A 24,724-nucleotide genomic window follows, 5' to 3' on the forward strand; every position below is an offset into this window, starting at 1 on the left:
AATAAAACCCATTACGCAACACGGAAATCGGGGTAGAAAAGGACTGGGTTTTATTTAGGGGCCGTTGAGGCTTCACGACCCATACCATGGAAAACAGAGGAGCCGTTATGGGTCTCTCAATGGCCTCTATCCTCTGAAAAATTAGAGGCTGTCACAAGATTAGTGCAAGAACAGGAACGGCTGGGGCATCTAGAGCCTTCTACCTCCCCATGGAATACACCAATTTTTGTTATTAAGAAGAAATCTGGGAAGTGGAGATTACTCCACGACCTGCGGGCCATTAACAATCAGATGCATCTTTTTGGCCCTGTTCAAAGAGGCCTTCCTTTGCTTTCTGCACTTCCTCAAGATTGGAAGCTTATTATTATAGATATTAAGGATTGTTTCTTCTCTATTCCACTTTACCCACGGGATAGACCAAGGTTTTCCTTCACTATCCCTTCTCTTAATCATATGGAACCAGACAAGAGATTTCAGTGGAAGGTACTGCCGCAAGGCATGGCCAACAGCCCAACAATATGTCAGCTGTATGTGCAGGAGGCTTTGGAGCCAATTAGAAAGCAATTTACATCTTTAATCATGATCCATTATATGGATGATATTCTTATTTGTCACAAAGAGTTAGATGTTTTACAAAAGGCTTTTCCCATGCTGGTGGCTGAATTAAAACAGTGGGGATTAGAGATTGCCTCAGAAAAGGTTCAAATTGCAGATACAGGCCTCTTTTTGGGCTCAATGATTACTCCCAAAAATATAGTTCCTCAGAAAATAGAAATTCGCAAAGACCACTTACAAACATTAAATGATTTTCAGAAACTTCTGGGAGATATAAATTGGTTGAGGCCCTTTTTAAAAATTCCATCTGCTGATCTAAAACCCCTCTTCGATCTCCTGGAGGGTGAGCCTCATATCTCCTCACCCAGAAAATTTACCCCTGCCGCCCACCGAGCCTTACAGATGGTGGAAGAGGCCTTACAGGAAGCACAATTACAACGTATTGAGGAGTCACTACCTTTTAATCTGTGTGTTTTTAAGACAGCTCAATTGCCAACTGCAGTCCTGTGGCAACATGGACCATTACTTTGGATTCATCCAAATGCTTCCCCTGCTAAGATTATTGACTGGTACCCTGATGCTGTTGCACAGCTCGCGCTTCGCAGAATAAAAGCAGCTGTTACGCATTTTGGCAGGGATCCTGATTCCTTGATTGTGCCTTATACTGCTGCACAAGTTCAGACCTTGGCAGCCACATCTAGTGATTGGGCAGTTTTAGTTACTTCCTTTTCAGGACAAATTGATAATCATTTTCCAAAGCATCCAATTTTACAGTTTGCCCTAAACCAGGCTATAGTGTTTCCACAAGTGACAGCTAAAGACCCACTCCCAGATGGGACTGTGGTGTACACTGATGGATCGAAAACTGGTATGGGAGCTTATGTGGTCAAGGATAGGGTTATATCTAAACAATATAATGAAACTTCACCTCAAGTTGTAGAATGTCTGATAGTACTGGAGGTTCTTGAGGCTTTTCCAGGACCCCTCAATATTGTATCAGATTCCTCTTATGTGGTTAATGCAGTTAATCTCCTTGAGATAGCTGGAATAATAAGATCCTCCAGCAGAGTTGCTAACATCTTTCAGAAGATACAAGCTGCCTTGTTAAATAGGAGATTTCCTGTTTTCATTACCCATGTCCGAGCACATTCTGGACTCCCAGGTCCCATGTCCTTAGGGAATGACTTAGCGGACAAGGCTACAAAGCTGGTGGCCGCTGCCTTGTCTACCCACACACAAGCAGCAAAAGAATTCCATCAGCGCTTTCATGTGACAGCTGAGACCTTGCGCCGTCGTTTTGCTCTATCCAGGAAAGAGGCTAGGGAAATTGTTACTCAATGCCAGAATTGCTGCGAATTCTGACCTGCTCCCCACGTGGGAATAAACCCACGTGGCATTAGACATTGCAGATGTGGCAGATGGATGTTACTCATATTCCCTCTTTTGGAAGGCTTCAATATGTCCATGTTTCTGTTGACACCTGTTCTGGCGTAATGTTCGCCTCGCCCCTAACAGGGGAAAAGGCCTCATATGTGATTCAACATTGCCTTGAGGCCTGGAGTGCTTGGGGAAAACCCAGAATTTTAAAAACAGACAATGGACCAGCATATACCTCTCAAAAATTCCGATAGTTTTGTTGGCAAATGGATGTTACCCATCTAACTGGCCTACCTTATAACCCTCAAGGACAGGGCATTGTGGAACATGCCCATCATACACTCAAATCATATCTGATTAAACAAAAGGGGAGTATTGAGGATGTTCTACCCTCGGTACCAAGAGTTGCTGTGTCCATGGCACTTTTTACCCTTAATTTCTTGAACTCTGATGCCCAAGGCCACACTGCGGCCGATCGCCACAGTTTAGAGCCTGATAGGCCAAAAGAAATGGTAAAATGGAAAGATGTCTTGACTGATCTCTGGAAAGGCCCGGATCCTATTCTTATAAGATCCAGGGGAGCTGTGTGTGTTTTTCCACAGGAGGAAGAAAACCCCCTGTGGATCCCTGAAAGACTCACTCGAAGAGCTCCTTCACAACTCCAGAATAAGAAGGATGGAGGCCAAGTGGGTGATGAAGACTCTCCTACTCGGGATGATGGTTCCTAGTATGATGGGAGAGTTACGGTGGGCCATCATGTCTACCTTCCCCCTACCGATGCCAGTGATGCATAATGCCCAGGTGTTCCCTAGATTTTTCACAACTAATAGAGAGTTGGGGCTTGCCTGTTTGCCTTTGGATCCTCAGATACAGAGTTTTCAGGATGAGGGAACCTTGTCATTGGTAGGAAGCTTGTGCTTTACTGTGATTTCTTCATTAAAGGATAATTTTATTCATATGGATTCAGAAAGATCTAATGCTAATCCTTTTGAATTAATGGAAGCTGTACTGATCTTTCTCCTATGGCAATGATTGCTGGAGGATATAGTGAGAAGGGACAGATTACTTTTGATTGGAAAGGGGCATTAGGCAACAGTCTGAGTGAGGGACAGAGCTCTGGATCATCTGATTGGTCCTCCTCCAATGTTAAGTATACCCCTTTTAAGAGAACTAATTATTCAGCTGCTCCAATTTGTGTTTGGCTGCCCTTTATTTGGATTGTGAGTAATGATACCTTAGGTAAGAATCAGAAAGAAATAAATTGCTCTGCTTAGAATTGTTTTTATGCATTATGCTGGGATGCTATTAAGCACCCTTTTGCTTTGGTAATGCGCATGCCTCGATTTGTTCCAGTTCCTGTTGAGGTGCCAAGTAGTTTGAGTTTGTTTAGGGAAAAGCGAGATTTTTGGGATCTCTGCTATTATTGTGGGCCTGATAGCCACCGCCGCGGTTACTGCTTCGGTTACCGCCTGGGTCCTTGCACTTTCCGCCACTGTGCAGACAACTCAAACCATTAATGAACTATCGGCCACTGTGACCATGGCCCTAGATAAACAGGCCACTGCCAATTCTCAGATACAAGGAGGCCTGATGTTGGTAAACCAACAGATTAATTTGGTTCAGGAACAATTGGATATATTGTGGCAGATGGCCCAATTGGGATGTGAACAAAAGTTGCCTGGCCTTTGTGTCACTTCAGTACAATATGAGAATTTTACAAGAGCAACTAACCTGTCAAAAGCTCTGTCTCAACATTTATTACAGAATTGGACTTTTGAGTTTGAGCAGACACTCCGTGAGTTGAGAGTGGCGATCCTGCAAATGAATTCGACGCGTCTGGATCTTTCTCTGATGGAAGGCCTCTCCTCCTGGATTTCATCTGCATTTTCTTATTTTAAGGAATGGGTGGGGGTGGGATCATTTAGCCTAGTTCTCTGCTGTGGAATAGTGTTGATGCTTTGGATGGTGTGTAAGCTCAGAGCTCAAACAAAAAGAGACAAAGTGGTGGTGGCACAAGCACTTGCTGCCTTAGAACACGGAGCCTCCCCCTGACATTTGGTTAACCATGTTAAAGCAATAGGTCGCTGGTCTCCCGGCTCTTGCACCCCACGAGGCTAGTCTCATTGCACGGGATAGAGTGGGTAGGCTTCAGCAGCCCAAGGAGTTGCAAGGCTAAACACTGCACAGGAGAGGTCTGCGGTATAATGACTTTCTCCTGGGAGAAAGGAGGTTCTATGTCATGATCTCCTTCCCCCAGAAAAACGACATCGGACTGGTCAGGGCTCCCTCTGGGGATAAGACCCTGGAGAGGCTTTGTACATGTTCCAAATTTGCACATGGGGATTTGACCTCTATCTCCACTCCAAAGTTGTGGGTGTCCTATGGCTTCAAAAATAAATGAATAGGGGGGGAGATGTGAGGAGCCGCCCTCACTATCGCTATCGCCATTAGAAGATGGCGCTGACATCTGCTGTCAGTTGGAGTTTACCATTTAAGCTGTGCCTCACCCGTCATCTGGGGTGATGAGCAAACCACCAATCCCGGCTCTACACATCTCACTCGGAGCTCCTAGGCTTATATAAGGGGCTGGGTTTCTTAGCTTGGGGTCTCCCTCTCAGAAGCTGATCATCTACCTCTCGAGATGCATTAAAGCTTTACTGCAGAAGGATCCGAGTGTCCTGTGTCGTTCTTGCTGGCGAGACTGTGGCGCGGGACACTAATAGAAGTAATGACCCAACTGGGATTAACAGATATCTATAGAACATTTCATCCACATAAAAAAGAATATAACTTCTTCTCAGCACCACATGGAACCTTCTCAAAAATCGACCACATACTTGGCAACATATCCAACCTCAGCAGCTTCAAAAACATTGGAATTACTCCATGCATCTTATCAGACCACCATGCTTTAAAATTAGAATACAACAACAACACAAATTGCAGAAACCCTACAAACACATGGAAATTGAATAATGCACAACTGCACCATTCCTGGGTCAAAGAAGAAATAAAAAAGAAATTAAAGACTTCCTAGAATTCAATGAGAATGAAGACACAACATACCCAAACCTATGGGACACTTTCAAAGCAGTGCTACGGGGGGAAGTCCATAGCACTAAGTGCCCACATGAAGAAACTGGAGAATAGTTATACTAGAGAATTAACAGCACAGCTGAAAGCTCTAGAACACAAAGAAGCAAACTCCCCCAGGAGGAGTAGACGCCAGGAAATAATCAAATTGAGGGCTGAAATCAATAAAGTAGAAACCAGGAAAACAATACAAAGAATCAATACAACGAAGAGTTGGTTATTTGAGAAAATCAACAAGATAGACAAACCTTTGTCCAAACTTACCAAACAGCAGAGCCTGAACATGAAAATTAACAAAATCAGAAATGAAAAGGGGAACATAACAACGGACTCTGAGGAAATTCAGAGAATCATAAGGTCATACTTTGAAAACCTGTACTCCACAAAATTTGAAAATTTAAAGGAAATGGACGACTTCCTGGATAGCTATCACTTGCCAAAATTAAATCAAGAACAGATAAGCAATTTAAATAGACCTATAACTCCTATGGAAATAGAAGTGGTCATTAAAGTCTACCAACCAAAAAAAGCCCAGGTCCAGATGGCCTCAGTGCAGAATTCTACCAGAAATTCAAAGAACAGCTTATACCAATTCTTCTCAAAGTATTCCATGCAATAGAAGCAGAAGGGTCTTTGCCAAACTCTGTCTATGAGGCTTCAATAACCTTGATCCCCAAGCCACACAAAGACACAACTATGAAAGAGAACTTCAGACCAATACTCTCATGAACATTGATGCAAAAATACTCAAAAAAATACTGGCAAATCTGATCCAAGAACACATCAAAACAATCATTCCCCACGATCAAGTAGGTTTCATCCCAGGGATGCAGGGATGGTTCAACATATGAAAATCAATCAACATAATCCACCATATAAACAAGCTGAAAAACAAAAATCACATGATCATCTCACTAGATGCTGAAAAAGCCTTTGACAAATTCCAACACCCCTTCATGATAAAGGTCTTGGAGAGATCTGGGATAACAGGAACTTACCTCAACATAATAAAAGCTATATACAGTAAACCAACAGCTAACATCAAACTAAATGGACAGAAAACCAATGCAATTCCTCTAAAATCAGGAACAAGACAAGGCTGTCCACTCTCTCCATACCTTTTCAAAATTGTACTTAAAGTTCTAGCTAGAGCAAAAAGACAACAAAAGGGGATCAAGGGGATACAAATTAGGAAGGAAGTGGTCAAACTTTCACTGTTAGCAGATGATATGATAGTTTACATAAATGACCAAAAGACTCTACCAGGGAGCTCTAACAGCTGATTAACACCTTCAGCAAAGTGGCAGGCTACAAGATCAACTCAAGAAAATCAGTAGCCCTACTATATACAGATGATAAAAGGGCTGAGAAAGAAATCAGAGAAGCATCACCCTTTACAATTGCCACAAACAACATAAAATACCTTGGGGTAACACTAACCAAACAAGGGAAAGACCTGTATCGCAAGAACTTTGAATCTTTAAAGAAAGAAATTAAAGAAGCCCTCAGAAAATGGAAAGATCTCCCATGCTCTTGGATAGGAAGGATCAATGTAGTAAAAATGGCAATCCTGCCAAAAGCAATCTACAGATTCAATGCAATCCCCATTAAAATCCCAGCACAATTCTTCACAGACCTTGAAAGAACAATAATCAATTTTGTATGGAAAAACAAAAGACCCAGGATAGCCAAAACAACCCTGTTCAACAAGGCAACATCCGGAGGCATCACCATCCCTGACTTCAAGCTCCATTATAGATCTATAGTCCTGAAAACAGCTTGGTACTGGCACAAAAATAGACAGGTAGACCAATGGAATCAAATTGAAAACCCTGATATTAACCCACACACGTATGAACATCTGATCTTTGACAAAGAAGCTAAAAATATACAATGGAACAAAGAAAGTATCTTCAACAAATGGTGCTGACATAACTGGAGGCTGGCATGTAGAAGAATGCAGATAGATCCATTTTTATCGCCATGCACAAAACTTAAGTCCAAATGGATCAAAGACTTCAACATAAATCCACCCACACTGAACCTCTTAGAAGAGAAAGTGGGTGGTACCCTTGAACGAATTGGTACAGGAGACAGCTTCCTGAACATAACACCAGTAGCACAGACAGTGAGATCAACAATTAATAAATGTGACCTAATGAAACTGAGAAGCTTCTGTAAGGCAAAGGACATAGTCAGCAAGACAAAAAGGCAGCCTACAGAACAGGAAAAAATATTCACTTACCCCACATCTGACAGAGGGTTGATCTCCAAAATTTACAAAGAACTCAAAAAGCAAGTCTCCAAAACACCACAGGATCCAGTTAAAAAGTGGGCTGCAGAACTAAATAGAGAATTTTCAATAGAGGAGTCGAAAATGGCTGAGAGGCACTTGAGAAAGTGCTCAACATCCTTAGCCATCCGGCAAATGTAAATCAAAACAACTCTGAGATACCATCTCACTCCTGTCAGAATGGCTAAAATAAAAAACACCAATGACAATTTATGCTGGAGAGGATGTGGTGAAAGGGGAACACTCCTCCATTGCTGGTGGGAATGCCAACTTGTTCAGCCACTTTGGAAATCAGTATGGAGATTCCTCAGAAAAATGGAAATAAACCTACCACAAGACCCAGCAACTCCACTCTTAGGCATATATCCAAAAGATGCCCATTCATACAACAAGGATGTCTGTTCCACTATGTTCATTGCTGCATTATTTGTAATAGCCAAAACTTGGAAGCAACATAGATGCCCCTCAACCGAAGAGTGGATAGAGAAAATGTGGTCCATTTACACAATGGAGTACTATTCAGCAGATAAAAACATTGGAATCCTGAGATTTGCAGGCAAATGGATGACACTAGAAGAAACCATCCTGAGTGAGGTAACGCAGTCACAAAAAGAGAAACATGGCATGTACTCTCTCATATATGGATTTTAGACATAGATCTCGGGAGTGCAAGCCTACAATCCCATGGCCAGAGAGTCTGGGAAACGGGACCTTCATTCAGTGGCTGATGGAAGAAGAGGCAGACTCCCACGGCTAAGCACTGAGCTGAACTCAAGAAAGCCAGTAACAGAGAGGGAGGACTGATGACCAAAGGGATTAAGACTGGGCTGGCTTAACCCCCAGAAACAACCTGACAAAGGTTAACTTTTGAATCCCAGGCATCAGCCTGGGAATCCAGCATGGTACTGATCAAGACCTCCTGAATGTGGGTGTCAGTGAGGAGGCCTAGGTAATGTATTGAGCCTTGGGCAGTAGATCAGTACTCATCCTGAGTATACACATGGACTTTGGACTCCCATCCAACAATGTGAGATGCACTCTCACCCTGAACTCTTGGAGGAGGGTCTGGGCCCTGCCCTGGATGAAATGACAAACTGTGGACACCCCCATGGAGGGCCTCACCCTCCCTGGGGAAATGAGGGGATATTGGGGAGAGTTGGGTGGAGGACACAGGAGGAGGGGACAGAAACAGAGAGGGACCTGGAACTGACTTGTGAAGCAACCTTGTTTCTAATCTAAATTTAAACTTAAAAATAAAAAACATACAAAAAAAGTACACAAAGGGACAGAAATATGCCTATTGACACATTTCCACACAGGAATGGACACACAAACATGTACACACATACAGGTAGACACTTACATATACATTCATGCACATGAACACATACACTCATACAGTCACACATAAGCAAATCCCAAAACCACATTAATATATACATTTACGCACACATGAACACAAACTCATATAAACAGATATATACTCATACACAGGCATACACATCACATACAAGCAATGAAACATAAGCATACATAATTAGTTTTCATATTGGGTATTGTTTGTTATTAAAAGAATTGGCTACATAATTGTGAAAGCTACGAAGCCTACAATGCACTATTTGTACACTAAAAACCCAGAAAAACCTGAGAATCTGGGAGGAGAATGATGCTGTTCTAGAACAAATAGGGGTGATTTAACATACCACTTACAGAGGTCTGACTTTAACTCAGCTGTGGAGTATGTTCACAGCATGGACAAGGGCATGAGGATTCTGGGTGGGATCCCAAGAAGCCATCGGAGAGGACATTGCATCCTCACCTTGCAGGGAAAACACTGTCATTACAAAGTGGCTTTCCTATGGAGAGGCTCATCCTCTACTCTCTGATGTGCTCACTTCTGCAGTTTCCACAGAGGAGGCAAACTCAAGCACACAGTTTGAGACTGAAGGCTGCATTCACACTCTCAGCTGTGAAAAGAAAGGGGCTGCATTTAATGTCTAATGTGAGTGAAATGTGAATTTCATGTCATAATAATGTGTAAAATTGATTCGTTCTGTGTGACATATTTAGCCCAAGACACTGAGTTAACAACGGGAAGTCATTCCAGTGTGGCATCTGAAAAGGTCTCTGCCATGTCTTTGTACTCCTAGTGTAAGACTAAAGTCCCACTGAAATGAAAATACCTTCCCCACACAAAGAGTAATGATGTCATAGAGTTTCTTGTCCCTGCACTAACACCCAAGGAACAGGCTCACGGAGGAGGCTCTAGTCACAGTGGCTCCTGGAACTCATTGATGAGATGGGAGCAAATATTTTATTTTTCTTCCTGAAAGGGTACTGTGACTCACCTTTCCAAGTAAATTGGATCAAATGTCAAACTAACAACCGAGCTGATCTCAAGATAAATCTATATTCTACTTGGCTCGCTTTATGGATGTTCTCAATATGTATACTTTGTATCTATCTACACTTGTCTGTGCCAAAAGAAGAATCTGTACTAAAAAACATTTTAAAATAATGACTGACAATAAGCTAATTTAACACTAAATAACACAATTTTTACACTTGACTTCAAATCAATTCTTCCCTAAAACCTTGTACAATGTTATAACTGGAGGCCTCTGAAGTATCATAAAATATTGATTAAAATACAATCTATACCATATTAAAAGTTGGTTCTAAGATACATATTAAAATGATGCTAAACCTTACTTTGTTTGGTTTATCTCTAGAATCTCTTGAATGGTTAGCTTGATGAGAATGCACAGGAAAATGGAATTTTTCCATTCTCTGCATCCAACTCACCAACAGTGTTCTCTCTTCCTTGAGTAATACAGGAAAGCCTGACTGTTGCTGTTCTTATACTCTGTTCCTAGGACACAGGGAAATGTGAGGGTTGAACTGTGAGAATTGACCACCTGCCTAGGTATCCTGAATGCACCCACCCCTCATTTTAGTAGGGAGGTTCCAGGGCAAGGCTGGCTATGAAACATACTAGAAGCATTTTATCTACTGAATGCAAGTCATCGAAGTCAAGACATTCAGCTTTAGAGGGGGAGGCAGAGTTTAGTAAAATCAATTGTGTGAAACCACCGTTTTTTTTTCTTTTTCTTTTTAAATTCAGGTCATGTGTTGGTACACAGAGAGCATGTATGTAGATACTTTTACCAGCTAGAATCTGTTTGTAGAAAGAGTCTTGTGAAAATTTATCTTTGATACTCAGTACAAAACACAGAACTACAGTGCTAGGAACATAATTTATTTTTAAAAAGTCACTTGTTTTTAAACCTGTGAAACCATAGTAAAGAAAATTCATAAAGAAAACTGAAATATGAGACATGATCTCTGCCTCTGGTTGACATAAAATATAGACAATGAAAAATAAAACTAGAGGGTCTTTCCAATCACTTCAATAGGAAAGCATCATGACAGTCATTGCTTGGGCACCCCCAGACTGTAATGCCTGTGGGTCAGTAAAGGACATGCAGACGAAGCACTCCAGAGGCAGTTTCAGGGAACAGGGTCTGGTTTAATGCCCATGAGCAACTACTGGATACTGGAAACCTATCGACCTAGTGCATTGCCAAAACTGGGTAGTGAGCTCTCAGACCACCAGGGTCTCCGTGGAGAAGAAGCACATATAGGAGCCCTGAAGAAGCAATTGTGTCAACCAGGACACTGGGCACACAATGGCCTTGTGTCACAGCTAGGCAACGCTCCAGTTACCTAACAAGCTGCTGGCTGACCTGGCCAGCCTCCACCCTCACACATCATTATTTTCCCAGATAACAAGCACATCCTCTGACAGAAAGCTTCTCCAAGTGTGCTACCATAAAACTCCCACAGAATACTCCTATGGATACCTTCATCTCAGGAAGGAAATGGCTAGAAACATAATCACTTTGCACTGCAAATCATTGTCCCCGCATTTATGTAAAAAAATTCCCTTGACAATGAATCAATTGAAGAAACAATAGGAAGAAAAATTGTATTGGAATAAACAGTTAAGGAAGTATTTACATTAGGAAGGAGACAGACGTAAGTGCACTGAAGAAAAGGCTGGAGCTGATACACACCCTGGAATTGCTTTTTATTGCTGTGCTACAACCCTGACTAGAACCAACACGGGGAAGACAGTGTTTACTTCATATAACAGCTGTGGCTCAGCATCCAGGGAAGCCAAGGAAGCAGCTCAAGGGCAGAGCTTGAAACAGAAGCCAGGGAAGAACACTGCTTACTGGCTTGTCCCCTGGCTGAGTTCAGCCACTCTCCTTGCACAACCCAGGCTCTGCTACCTAGGGATGACAGTACCACCCACAGTGGGCAGGCCCTCCTGTATCAATTGTGAATCAAGAAATGTCCCACAGACATTCCCAGGGGCCAGCATGAAAGAGGCAGTTTCTTATTTGGGTGTGATTAGCCTTCACAGTGACCCAGGGAAAAGGAGCGGGAATATTCCAGGATACAGGATGTACCACACCCTTGGACCACCTGCATCTGCATCTGCTGACTGGGGAGCAGTTAGAGACGTCAGACACTCAACAGAGATGGAGAACTACAGGCGCCACCATTTCTGGGTGTGGTATTTCAGACATGACTCTGGTCCTTGATAAAGTCCTGTGCTACAGAAGTGCTAAGAGACTAGGAGGAGAACATCTTACAGAGGCAGAGGAGAATTTAACAGTCAAAGGTTTCTAATGTAAATTCTCTAAGAACAAGGTGGTGAGACATGAGGAGTTAGGAAGAAACAGCAGACTGGTGAAGCTGAAGCAAACATGAGGCCGTAGAGATTAGCAACCTACACCTGACATGAGTTTGTGTTAAGTGCGCTTTGTAGTTCCATGAATCTCATCAAAACCTCATACTAAGTGTGAAAATTCTTGTAAATGGGGGTAAATTCTCACATGTCTATAGAAATAGAAATATACAAGTATGAAGTGCATTTGTACTGTTTTGAAGCAGAGATACTTCAAGTAATAGTTTCTGTGTGTTTACCAACATAAATGGAAGCATTTGTTCACTTATGCGTAATGGAGGATAATCCATGAATAGAGGAGAGAAACAGCGTTGTTCTGCTACAGCCCCTTCTGTGGGCGGTGAACATGGATCTTATAGAGAAAGGGAGTGAGGGGAAGGTTGGGTGTTGACCAACTAGGAACAGAGATGGAAGTGGATGGGAAGAGAAAAGAGGGAAAGAGACGCAGAGAGAGAGAGAGACAGAGAGAGAGACAGAGAGACAGAGAGAGAGACAGAGAGACAGAGAGAGAGAGAGAGAGAGACAGAGAGAGAGAGAGACAGAGAGAGAGAGAGACAGAGAGAGAGAGAAGTCCGGAGCCCCTAGGGGAACAGCAGGAAAGAGAGGAGAGCAGGAAGAAAGGAGCAGGCAGAAAGACCTTTCAGAGAGGGAGGCGTCTTTCTCTTAAGGGGTCCTTGCACCTTCATGGAACTCTGGGCTGCCCAGGGTACGGCCTGAGTTCATTCTGCCAGGTGACAGGGGCAGCCAGCAGAATGCCTGAATCCTTACAGACAGAGACAGAGAGAGAAGGGGAGGGAGGAAGAGCAAGAAAAGAATGAAAACGAGAAAAAGAAACGCACCGCTTTACACAGCCTGGCAGACGGAACCCACAGACCCTTGCCAACTGGCCCATCTGTGAGAAAAAACACACACACGTGCTGTTTCTGAGAGCAAACAGCTGATTTTGGAAACAGGGCTGTCAGATCACTGCAAAGCCTTGGTGTGGGGAGGACATGAATGTGAGGCTGGGCCCTAGCATTTCTAATCTGATTTTAACAGACAACAGGGGGTCTCTCGGTCATGACAAGCGGAGCTGCCTTCACTGAAGTGTTTCTGGGTGGACTTCGTCGTTGTCGCATGAAGGAAACCAGGGTCGCGAACCGCTACCTTTGAGACGGGAATAATTGCTTTCCCCCTCCAGCTGGCTCAGCCAGACAGCACTGAAGCCACTGAGAGGCAGACAAGGCCCCGGGCAGCACACTGAGCGCAGGTTCCGGGGTTCAGAGCCCAGAATCCCATGTCCCAACCGTCTTTCCACAGGTCCCTGCGCACACCTCAGTGCATATGTGCAGAGCTCCTGGGCTCTGCAGAGACCTGGTCACCGCGCAGCCTCACAGGTAGAGAAATCAGCCCCGCCCCGAGGGTGGAGCCTCGAGAGCCCAGGGATGGGGCGAGACACTCTCATGGAGGGATTGACAGACAGCTAAGTGGGTGGCACTGAGCCAATGGTCACTTGGAGCACTACCGGAAGGGGCGGGACCTCACGTTGGGGAACTTGCTGGGGGCAGGACTTGCCGCAGATGGGCGGAGCTCTGATATAATTGAGCTTCAAGGACCCAGAGAAAAGTCCAAGACTTGGGTAGCTGTTAGGCCCTATTGGTTGGGATTTGCGACAAAGAACAGGCTTGATGCTGGACTGGATAAATGGGGACTGAGGCCTGAGCAGCTGTATCAAGTTCTCACTGGAGGCGGGGCTTGTTTTATGTCCCGTAGGGCGGGGTTTGCCTTAGGTCAGACTGGGATGGGTTACTGTTGTGCTGGCTTCTTCCACATGGGACCTGCAGTGTGTTCTAGGAGTCAGTTACATCAGTTCATGAATGACTGCAAGGAGGAGACAGGCCAGGAACGACAATGTGTGAAACTGACATGTTCAACCTCCTCACAGGTCAAATTTTAAAAGCTATCGCAAGGACATTTTGTTTCAACTTTAAAAAAAGAAAACTTGAAAAATTGAGGATAAGATTGCCGTAAATGTATGTTCACTCATCGCAGCAAATGTCAATCAACTATAGGTCTTGATTGCCTTTCTTGGGTGCATAGTTGTCTCTAGAGGAGCAACAGCAAGTTAGATGGGTGCCTAAAGGAGCCTTCTGCTCCTTTCTATGCCTTCCATAAAACACAGGACGATAGGAATCGGTGTCCTAGACCGTTTACTTACTGCTCTACCAGAGGACCTGGTGTTATACAAGCCAAGGTTAGAAGGCCAGGGACCTTTAACCCTTCCTGTGGGCTTGCGTCAGGCCTGTATTGACCATTAGTGGGAAGATGTGATGAGCTAGTAATGGACTAGCCTGACACAGTGGAGCACACAAGGAAACCCAGGCAGACCGCCTTCCCAAGTGCTCCAAACTCAATTACTCTCCTACTTTACTCTTTGCATCTGCCAAACAAAGCGACTGAACTCCATGTTCCCCTCCATGGTAAATATGTTTGTTTGAGCTAGACAGTGTTGTAGTTCTTCCATGTGCTGTCTTTCAGGACTGCGATGGAGTACAAAAGGGGGCTTAGTGTTCTGGCTGGTTCATTCCATTCCAGTGGTTGATCTGGTAGCCCTCATTGGGTTCAGCTTCAGAAGGTCTTTTGCAGGTTTACAACTTCCTGATGCCTAGTAAACTGCTAGAGTAGAATGTGGACCTTCAGTGCCCTCAAATGCTTCATCGCTAGATTCAGCCAATGACATGTTTATAAAATACTTTAGCTAGGCATGGTGACACACTCCTTTAATCCCAGCATTTGGGAGGCAGCATTAGGAAGGTTGAGAACCACTGCTCTAAACAGTGTAATATGGTGACTGTTTACACAGCATTTGTACTACTTTAGGTATGACAAACCATCTATGATTTCTAGAATGCAAGAAGATGAGCCTAAGCCATGCAGAATTACCATCTTTAAAAAGAAACTTGCTCACCTCAGGTTTTTATGTCTGAGGAGGGATCTTGAACCCATCCCCCATGGATACTGAGAGCAGACTGCATTTGTATCTGCTGCTTTGTGGAAATCAGTCTCTTTAGATAATGATACATTCATAATTTCATGTGGATGACTTGACATTGGTTCTGTATTTCAATGACCCATTGATAAGTATCGTCTAAAATTTTGTAGAAATTATGCCTATTGAAAGGTTCAGCCATTATGCTGGCCTGACCGTGTTACCTGGTAGAATACACTCAGGCAGTACCCTGGTCAGCCAGGTTTCCATGAGAGCTAGTCTGCACGCAGGTGCAAAGGACCCCTTTAAAAGACGGACCCCACACACTTACACTCTCTCCACTCTCTTACACCCTTCCTCTCTTACCCTCTTCATCTCTCTTTCTTGCTCTCCACCTGATGTGAGAAGTCCTGTGATTATGTCAATAAAGCACTGTTGGGCCAATAGGGAACCAAGATAGGTGGGACTAGGAGTCCAGGAGAACTCTGGGAAGGAGAAACACAGAGAGTCGAGATGTAACGCCATGGGGTAGGAAGCCCGGAAACTTCTCCGGTAAGAGACATACTTAGATTAACAATTATGGGGTAATTACTTAAGTCAGAGCTAGCCAGTAAGAAACAAGCAAGGCCAACAGCTTCATAATTAATACAGCCTCCTGTGTGTTTATTTGGGACTGATGCGGCTCTGGAACCAGGCTGGCAGGAAGGCTTCTCTCAAAGGAAAAAGCTTCCCTTTACATATCCACCCTCTCTCCCTTCATCTCTTTCTTCTCCTCTCTCTTTTCTTACCCTCTGTCTCCTCTCATCTCTCCCCCTCCCCCACCTGGAATAAACTCTGTGGTTAATGTACTCTCTATGGTTCCATAGCACGCCTTCTAATTTTAATCTTAAACAAAAGAAAAGCACCTATCAGTTCCAAACATCTTCTCAGGGCAATTACAAGCTGTTAGCAATATTATACAATAGTAACATGTCAGATACCCAAGCTTGCACAGCAGAAATCATTACTCATGCATGCTCTTGACAGGGAGACTGTTTTCTAGGCTTTAAAAAAAGAAAATCTTAAAACCCTATGATGTTTTGTTTCCTTTTTATTAAAAAGTAATTTGGAGCCAATAACTTAACCTGTTTTTCATAAATGTGCTAGCTAGAGGCAGTCAAAAAAATCCATGCTTTTATACCTAGGTCCTCACATGAATTTAAGTGTGGGAACTGCTAGAAACTGCTTGAATTATTCTTTTATAGTAATAGTACAGACCCTGAATACAGAGCTTGCTTTATATGGCCCAGCCCTGCACTCCCAGGTTTATGGAGACTTGTTAAGTGCCATCTCCTAATTAAAACCTGTCACCATCCTTACCATTCTTCTCCCCTGCCTCCAAGAAACGAATGCTTTCTATTTCCTTTGCATGTAATGCTTTTGTCTTGGGACCCTGCATTTAGAACTAGAGCTTCCCATAGACTATGCCTTTTAAATGAGTTTATACAAATGGACTCCTGGCTTCATATCCCCACTAACATCACTGTAGTGCCTGGCACACACTAGGACCTCAGAATATGCCTGATAGAAATGCCCAAAGGAATCACTCTGACTGCCCTTGCCAGTTGTCACATGTATTTAGGGCAAAACACTTGCAGGAAGATGGAAGCCATCAAACATTTCAGCATCTTTAATATATATATTTTTCCTGTTCTATGAGTGTTTTCATGGAAGAATCATATTCCAGTCAAAACAAACAACTCTTGCTTTCACAATTAGCTCAGTGTTATTTTCCCCTGCTCAGCATTTTACTCCACCAGAACTGACATACAGGTTTAATAAGGCAAATGGATGGGAAAGACATGGAACTCTTGAGGTTACCAGGAGTCTTCACTCCAAAAACAGCCACTTCAGAACCTGTTGATTTCTGGAAAGAATGCTGTTCCCCAATAAGGCATGAAACCAACTCCTATGGAGTGGCAGTTCTACTTCATTCACTAACACACTCAAAAGTGGTTCCCACTACATTTTCTAGGGAGCCAAAGAATTGTGTTGTCCCAAGGGATGCACACATGACTTCTGGGATGCTGAAGAAGACATACATGTTTTGGAATTCTGAAGGGTTGACTAGTTTGTTTTAGTGTTTTTAGTGATCTCTCTTCAATGACATTGTGACTTCATTCATTTTTCTGTTCAATTAAGATTCAACTACATAAAATGAAGTTGTTTTGCCAAAGGATACAAGGGAAAACCCGAAGAGTGACAACATAAATGAACTCTATAATGAGATGATCCTACTTACCAGGGACACACTGAACTGAAGAGTTAGTCAGCCTCCCCATCTCTCTCCTTCCACCCCCAAATTTATTTTTAAATATTTTTTAAACTTAGACAAAGTTGAAAAAAAGAGGTTTCCTGAAATCCCATCCAGCTTTCCTAATGTTAACATATTGTGTAACCATAATTCAGTTATCACAACCAAGAAACTAACATTGGCACAAGCTTCTTAGCAAACTTTATTTAAATTCTACAGTTTTTCCACTAATGTCATTTCTCAGTTCCATGCCTCCATTGCACTGGTCTACCTTGTGTGTGGCCTTCTTTTGTCTGTGGCAAGTCTACTTATCTTTCTGATTTTGCATGGCATTAGCACTTCTGTAGCCTGTGCTTAATCTGGGGCCTCTTATCCTGACATTACATTTGTGCATTTTGAGTGAAGAGACCTACAGTTAGGGTATATAGTGTCCTTCTTGCTGTATCATGCCAGGACAGCATCAGTGTATCTGTGTTGCATGACATTAATCTGATTCCTTGGATGAGGTGGTATCTTTAAGGCTGCTCTGGATGTTCACACTGCCCCATAGTTACGGATGACTTCACAGGTAAGACTTGGTGCTTACCTGTACCAATTAATACTGTGATACCCCAGTGGCAGTTTTCTGTTTCCCTGTGTACTTCTTTGGCTTTTTCTAGAAGAAAGGTTCTACCTGTTCTTAAGACTGCACATTCAATCTCTCAACACATTTTTCTCCAAGTAACTTTCTAGGAGGCTGAAAGTAACTTCTGAACAAAGGAGATGTCTTTTAAATGTTGGAAAATGACAGTCCACTGGGTCCTAAGAATGTCTTCATCACCTGACCTGGAGACCACATCATGCACTCCTCAGTTATAATTTGGATCTCTCATATTCCCAAGCCCTTGGATCATTATGCAAAGAGTTTCCATAGCCTGTTTTAATTCTTTCTGACATGGCTTATACATTGATCCTGCACAAACATATTACTTAGTAGGTCATTGTTGGACAGTTTTGGAATTCACCCTTATTGGAAAAAAAATTGATTTTGTAATTTCAGTTTCTTCACTGTCTACCACTAGCCATTTATTATATGTTGTCCAAACTTTTTTACTTTGCCTTCAACTTTCTGTAGGTTATCACCATTGGGGGAGGTGCTTGGTAGCATCTACACCTGAGGGTTATTAGATCAGTGAAGGATAAGGGATGTAACTTTTTGAAGCTGCACAGGGGAACACATTAGAGATTAGAACATAAGGAAGTTAAAACATCTGTGATTGAAAGGAATACCTAAGAGTATAAGCAGGTTTCAGTTAGCCATGCTCTTTAGACTTTCAAATGGCTGATTGTCCTACAACATGAGAGAGGCAAGTCCTGCCAAGTGATAATGGTGATAGAGTTACAAAGATGGAGTCTTGGGCAAGGAAGGTGGCCATTGTAGCTACATTTACAGAGATGAAAATAGAAACATCCTGTGTGCCCTACATGAAAATTAACACATAGTTCTAAAGAACCTCTTGCCTCACTCCAGGCTTTGCAGTTGAAGATGCTTTCTGGAGTGTCAAGAACTAAAAGTATCCTAAGATTTGTTGGAATGGGGATAACTGGGGAATAGACATAGTAGAGAAGCCTGTTTGCTTTCATGAGTTCTTCACTTGGTTAAGAGCTGAGCACATCTTCTGCATGACTTAATCCTGGGAGCTGAAGCTCATAGCCTTCCCATGCATTTGCAAGTTGATCATTCCAACACAGTGATGCCAAAGGGTGGTTGTGAGCCAGGCTGCTCTGATCAGTGTGCTCCCTTTGCTTCACTCATCCCTATTTATTCATAGATGCCCAGAGCATCCCTGTAGAGCCTCACAAGTGAGACAGAGGACAACTTAAATAAGCTTCGAGACAAAAAGCAGGTGGCTGCAACCCTAAAGGAGGTGCAGGGCCCTCTTGTCACTGCTGGGGTCTCTCTCCTCCTGCCCCTCATCTCTCCTGTGACTACTTGGCTGACCCTGGAAAAATACAGAAATATTCCTTAGTGATTGTGAGAGAAGAGGGACTCTTTTTGCTGGATAAGTTTTAGTTGCTTCAGACCCCACTCAACCTTAACTCCTACCAAGGCCACCAGGACTAGGGGACTAAGGAGTGAAGATGCCACTTGCTCAGTTTCACAAACAGTGTTATCATCCAAGGTATAGTTTGTCAGTCTTCCAGGAAGCTTATGGCTAGATAATAGTGGTATCCAGCACTTAGGGACCCACTATATGTTGGGCTTTCCATGCACAAACTCAGTTTTCACTTAGATAAAATTACTATTCCTACTTAAGAAGTGAGGGAAAGAATCAAGATACGGTAGTAAGGAACCTAGGAAACAGCAGGCATGGCACTGGAATTTAGCCAGCCTGACTCCAGAGGACATAATCTTTGACCCAACTCTTACTACCAGTTATTAGACACACACACACATATACACACATACACACACAGCGCCACCACCACCTTGTGTGCACATTTACTCATTTTGGCTGGGTCAGATAGCTGGAAGCAGTGGTTCAAACCTGTATGTGTCAGACACAAAGTGTTTGTTCAGATGTCATTCTGACCACGTTTTCTATTATAATAGTTGTGACCTATAAAGTTGTGTTTCAAGACTCGCCTAGTGGTTCAGGCCTATAGTGAAAGGACCAGTGTTGGCAGAAGACACCCAAACTACCTTCTCAGCACAAAGGAAAATTAATTGTCCCAGAGAAAAAACGGCCGGGAATAAGAGACAAACACAAGAGATAGAAGACAAGGGAGACAAGGACAGGAACAAGGGAAAGGGGCAGGATGAGGGACATAGAATTGCCATTAGATAGAAAGGAGACAGGTGTGGGCCATAGGAAAATGGAGGTTTAAAAAGTACAAGGGGGCCCAACCAGAGTCACCCCACCCAGAGACTGCCAACATCCAAGTCCCATTCTCCACCCATAGGAAAGATGAGGTAAGTATGAGCCTGTTCCCATACCATGCACAGAACTACCTCAGACCTACGGCCTGCTCACTGCAGATCCAATCCCAACAGGGTCCAGCCTACCCAAAGACTGCTAAGGCCCTGGGATGAGAACTGACTCCATCCATGAAAGAGGAGAACCAACAGAGTACTGAACCTGCTTCCACCTACCAGAAGGGAACCATGGTCACATATCCACCAGGAGAGGAAAAGACACCTTCTGCACCCACTGGAAAAAGTTATCAGAAGGAGACAATATAAAAACACAATCAGCAACAGAAAAACCAATATGACACCAACAGAGTCCAGAGACTCTACACAAGCAAGACCTGAAATCCCCAATGCAGATAAAACAAGAGAATGACCATAAAAACAATTTCATGAAAATGATAGAGATGCTCAAAGAGGAAATGAGAAAATCCATTAAAGAAATGGAAGGAAAAACTAACCAAAAATGCAAGAAATGGAAGAAAAAAACAAAAAATGCAAGAAAGGAAGGAAAAGATCCAGCAAAAATTGAAAGAAACAATTCTGACAGTGCAATGGTTGAAATCTGAAATAGAGACAATAAAAATATACATCCAAAGGGATGCCAGATATAGAAAAGATGGGCAAATGTTAAGGTACTACAGATGCAAGCATAACCAACAGGATGCAAGAGATGGAGAGAGACTCTCAGGTGTTGAAGATACACTAGGAAAAATAGATACATTGACCAAAGAAAATCTTAAGTGCAACAAATCCCTAACACAAAATATCCAGGAAATATGGGACACTGTGAAAAGACCAAACCTTAAAAAATTAGGTATACAAGAAGGTGAAGAAAACCACCTCAAACGGGCAGAAAACATATTCAACAAAATCATAAAAGAAAACTTTAACAACCTCAAGAAAGACATGCCAATGAATGTACAAGAAGCTTACAGAACACCAAATAGTGTGGACTACAAAAAAATCCACTCGCTATATATTAATCAAGAGCCCAAATATACAGAATAAAAAAAAGAATATTAAGAGCAGCTAAGGAAAAAGGTCAAGTAACATACAAAGGCAAACCTATCAGAATTACACCTGACTTCTCCATGGAAACTCTGAAAGCCAGAAGGTCCTGGATAGATATTCTACCAACACTAAGAGACCACAGATTCCATCTGAGACTATAATACCCAGAAAGTTTGCAATCACTATAGATAGAGAAAATAAGATATTCCATGACAATATCAGATTTAAACAATATGTATCCACTGATACAGCCCTACAGAAAGTTCTGGAAGGAAAACTCAAACCCAAGGAAGTTAACTACAACCAGAAAAGCATAGGCAAAAGGTAATCATTTTACGAACAGCCAAAAGAAAAAAGGGGTGAAAATCCACACAATTCCACCTAAAACAACAACTCCAAAACAAACAAAAATGAGCAATCAATGGTAATTAATATCCCTCTTTATTAATGGTCTTAATTCACCCATAAAAGACACAGGTGAACAGAATGGATTCGAAGACAGAATCCATCCTTCTCCTGCATACAAGAAACACACCGCAGCTTCAAAGACAGACATTAACTCAGAGTTAATGGTTGGGAAAAGATTTTCCAATCAACTAGACCCAAGATGCAAGCAGGGGTAGCAATACTAGTATCTAACAAATTAGACTTTAAAATAAAATCAATCAAAAGAAATGATTGATTTCATACTCATCACAGGAGAAACCCACCAAGATTCTTGGTTCTGAACATGTATGGCCCAAATACAAGGGCATGCATGTTAGTAAAAGAAATATTATTAAAACTCAAATCACACATAAAACCTCACACACTTAATGTGGGAGACTTTAACACTCCAGTCTCACCACTAGACAGGACCACCAGACAGAAACTTAACAAAGAAGTGTAAAACCTCGGCATCAAAGCGCCGGGCACTGGACCGAATCCTCTGCCCAAGGACGGGGCCAGACCACTGGATGCAAATGCAAGAGGCGATTTATTGGGTACACAGGCGCCTGCGGATGCTACTGCAACTCGGGTGCAGAGCATACCGGGCTTGTAGGGAGTACACTATTTATGGAGTTTTAATGATTACATAAGTATCAGCATAGCAACAGGTATTTCATTGGCTACTGAAGCATGGGCTGAGATCATCTGGGGGGGGCAGGGGTAGTTGCCAAGGACTAGGTTTCCTACATGAAAGACCCCGGCATGCTTCAACAATTAGTATCCGGGTCCTATGATTGCTACAGTGATCAGACAGAATTGGGGGCCAGGGTAGTTGCCAAGGACTAGGTTTTCTAGTATTGTCATATGAAAGTTCCCAGCACGCTTCAGCAATTAGTATCCGGGTCTCATGATTGCTATAGTGAGTAGAGACATCCTGTTTTGAGGGTGAGACACCTGTCTGGGTTTTTCCACTAGGCAATGGCTTGGCTTTGTTTTTCTTTTTCCTAGGGGGGCCCTGAGTAGGGGTCTTTCATTCCCCCCCTTGTTCTTGTGCATAGGTAGAATCTTTTACCTATTGCCCAGCCCTCTTTACTTAAGGTTTACTTATGGTTCCGTCTGTTTGAGGGCATGGTATTTTTGAGTTAAGACTAAGGCTTGAATTATTGTTAATCTATCTTTTATAAATTGAACTAGTTTGTTGAGAATGCAGGGCCCAAAGGTTAACACAAATATGAAAATAATTAGGGGGCCCATAAGAGTAGAGACCAATGTAGCGAACCAGGGGGATTTGTTAAACCAACCCTCATACCAGTATTGTTGAGATTCAGAATTCTTTCGACGGACAGTCAGCCTCTCCTTGAGTTTATCCAAAGTTTCAGTTACTACCCCAGTTTTGTCTGCGTAGAAACAACATTCTTCTTTGAGGGCGGCACATAAGCCTCCTTGTCTAAGAAATAGGAGGTCTAGTCCTCTCCTATTCTGTAGGACCAATTCAGATAATGAAATCAAAGAGTCCTTGAGGGCTCTAACTGATTTTTCTAAGGCCTGTAGATCCTCATTTATGGCTGCCTGGAGCTGTATATTTTGATTGCTCCGAAGTAAGGCAGTGGTCCCGGTCCCTATACCAGCCGCTATCCCCCCCACTCCCAGGAGAAGAGCTAATGTTACTGAAACAGGTTCCCTTCTGAATCGATAACGATTCTCAAAGTACCCTAGCACAGTCTCTGAGGAGTGGTAGGTTATGTGGGGCCATAGCTGGACAAGTACACAATAATCAGCTGTAATGTTAAGAACCAATACTGAGACGCAAGGAGTTAGTCCTGTATTGCAGGCCCAATAAGTCCCGTTAGGGCCGGTCAGGTATGAGTTGCTGGGAGTTACTGAGACTGTACGGTTACATAGTTTTTGAGACGATCTGGGAACATTTCCAAGACATAGTCCTCGCCCAGTCACCTGGGGCAGAGTTAGTTTATGATTAAGTGTTTCGCTGCATCGGGAAGGGGGAGATGTATAGCTGATAAGGTCAGAGTCCAATGCCAAGCTCTCATAATAAGGGGGAGCCGCTGTCAAGCAGAGCCAACAATCCTCCGCCTTATCAGGATGGGTTTCGTTTAGCGCTTGGTGGGGTCCTCTGATTAAGTTCAATAGTCTACCGGTAGAACTGAGCTTTGGTCTAGGGGGTAGAGTGGCATTGCTATGCCCGGTAGCATGGGTAGGTAGGGTGGTGACAGATGGCAAGGGGTTTGGCTTGGGTCTAGGGAGGTTCTGGGATGGCCTCTCCGGTTGGTCGAGTAGCACAGAGTTTGGCCCAATAGAGGCCATAGCTGTGGGGAAAATGGTTCTGGAGATTAGGAAGGTGGCTGCGGGGTCCATTCCAGTACGATACAGCCGTAGCCCCCAGGCCTTGGGGGCACCCCATGCTGACCGTTTAGCAGCCTCCGTAAAAGTGATAATTAGGGGGTTGCATCTTCCTCCAGGGGTGCTACCCTGGAGTTTGGAACTTGAATCATGGCATGGTCCACAATCCTGCCCCCCACAAGTCCAGGGGCCATCTCCATTATACCCCGGGATAGTTCCTCGTTGGAGGGTGATTAAGTCCCAGGAAGAAGTGGGTTTCCAATAGGTGGTCCCGGTGGTCTCACATCCCCATTCAGCACAATACCCATCTCCCGGTCCACCACATCTATGTTGGAGCTCTTTATCACGGTTATGTCCTGGGCAAGCATATATGTCAAGTTTGCGTGTGGATATGCGCTGGCCCGTGTGTTGACAGCCATAGCCGGGGAAGAGTGCTTGTTCTGAGTGATCCCATCGCTTACCCACTAGGTCGCAAAGATCTACATGCAAAGGGGGAAAGGTTGCATTTATAACACCCCGCATGGTAGTGGAGTTAGCTACTGCCCCGGTGTCCTGATTGATAATCTTCCAAGTTATTTTATATACGGCATGGGGGCTCTCTAGTGTATCACCAGCTAGCAGTAATAAAATCAAGCATA

The 24,724-nt window shown here is 43.3% G+C and overlaps 1 pseudogene; it reads left to right on the forward strand.

Moving 5' to 3' along the window:
- The window catches only part of LOC101827288, a 37,958-nt pseudogene extending 24,732 nt beyond the window's left edge, over positions 1-13,226 (forward strand).
- Positions 13,227-24,724: the final 11,498 nt, after the last annotated feature.

The sequence above is a fragment of the Mesocricetus auratus genome, unplaced genomic scaffold (genome assembly GCF_017639785.1).
Source record: "Mesocricetus auratus isolate SY011 unplaced genomic scaffold, BCM_Maur_2.0 Super-Scaffold_6731, whole genome shotgun sequence".
Lineage (NCBI taxonomy): Eukaryota > Metazoa > Chordata > Mammalia > Rodentia > Cricetidae > Mesocricetus > Mesocricetus auratus.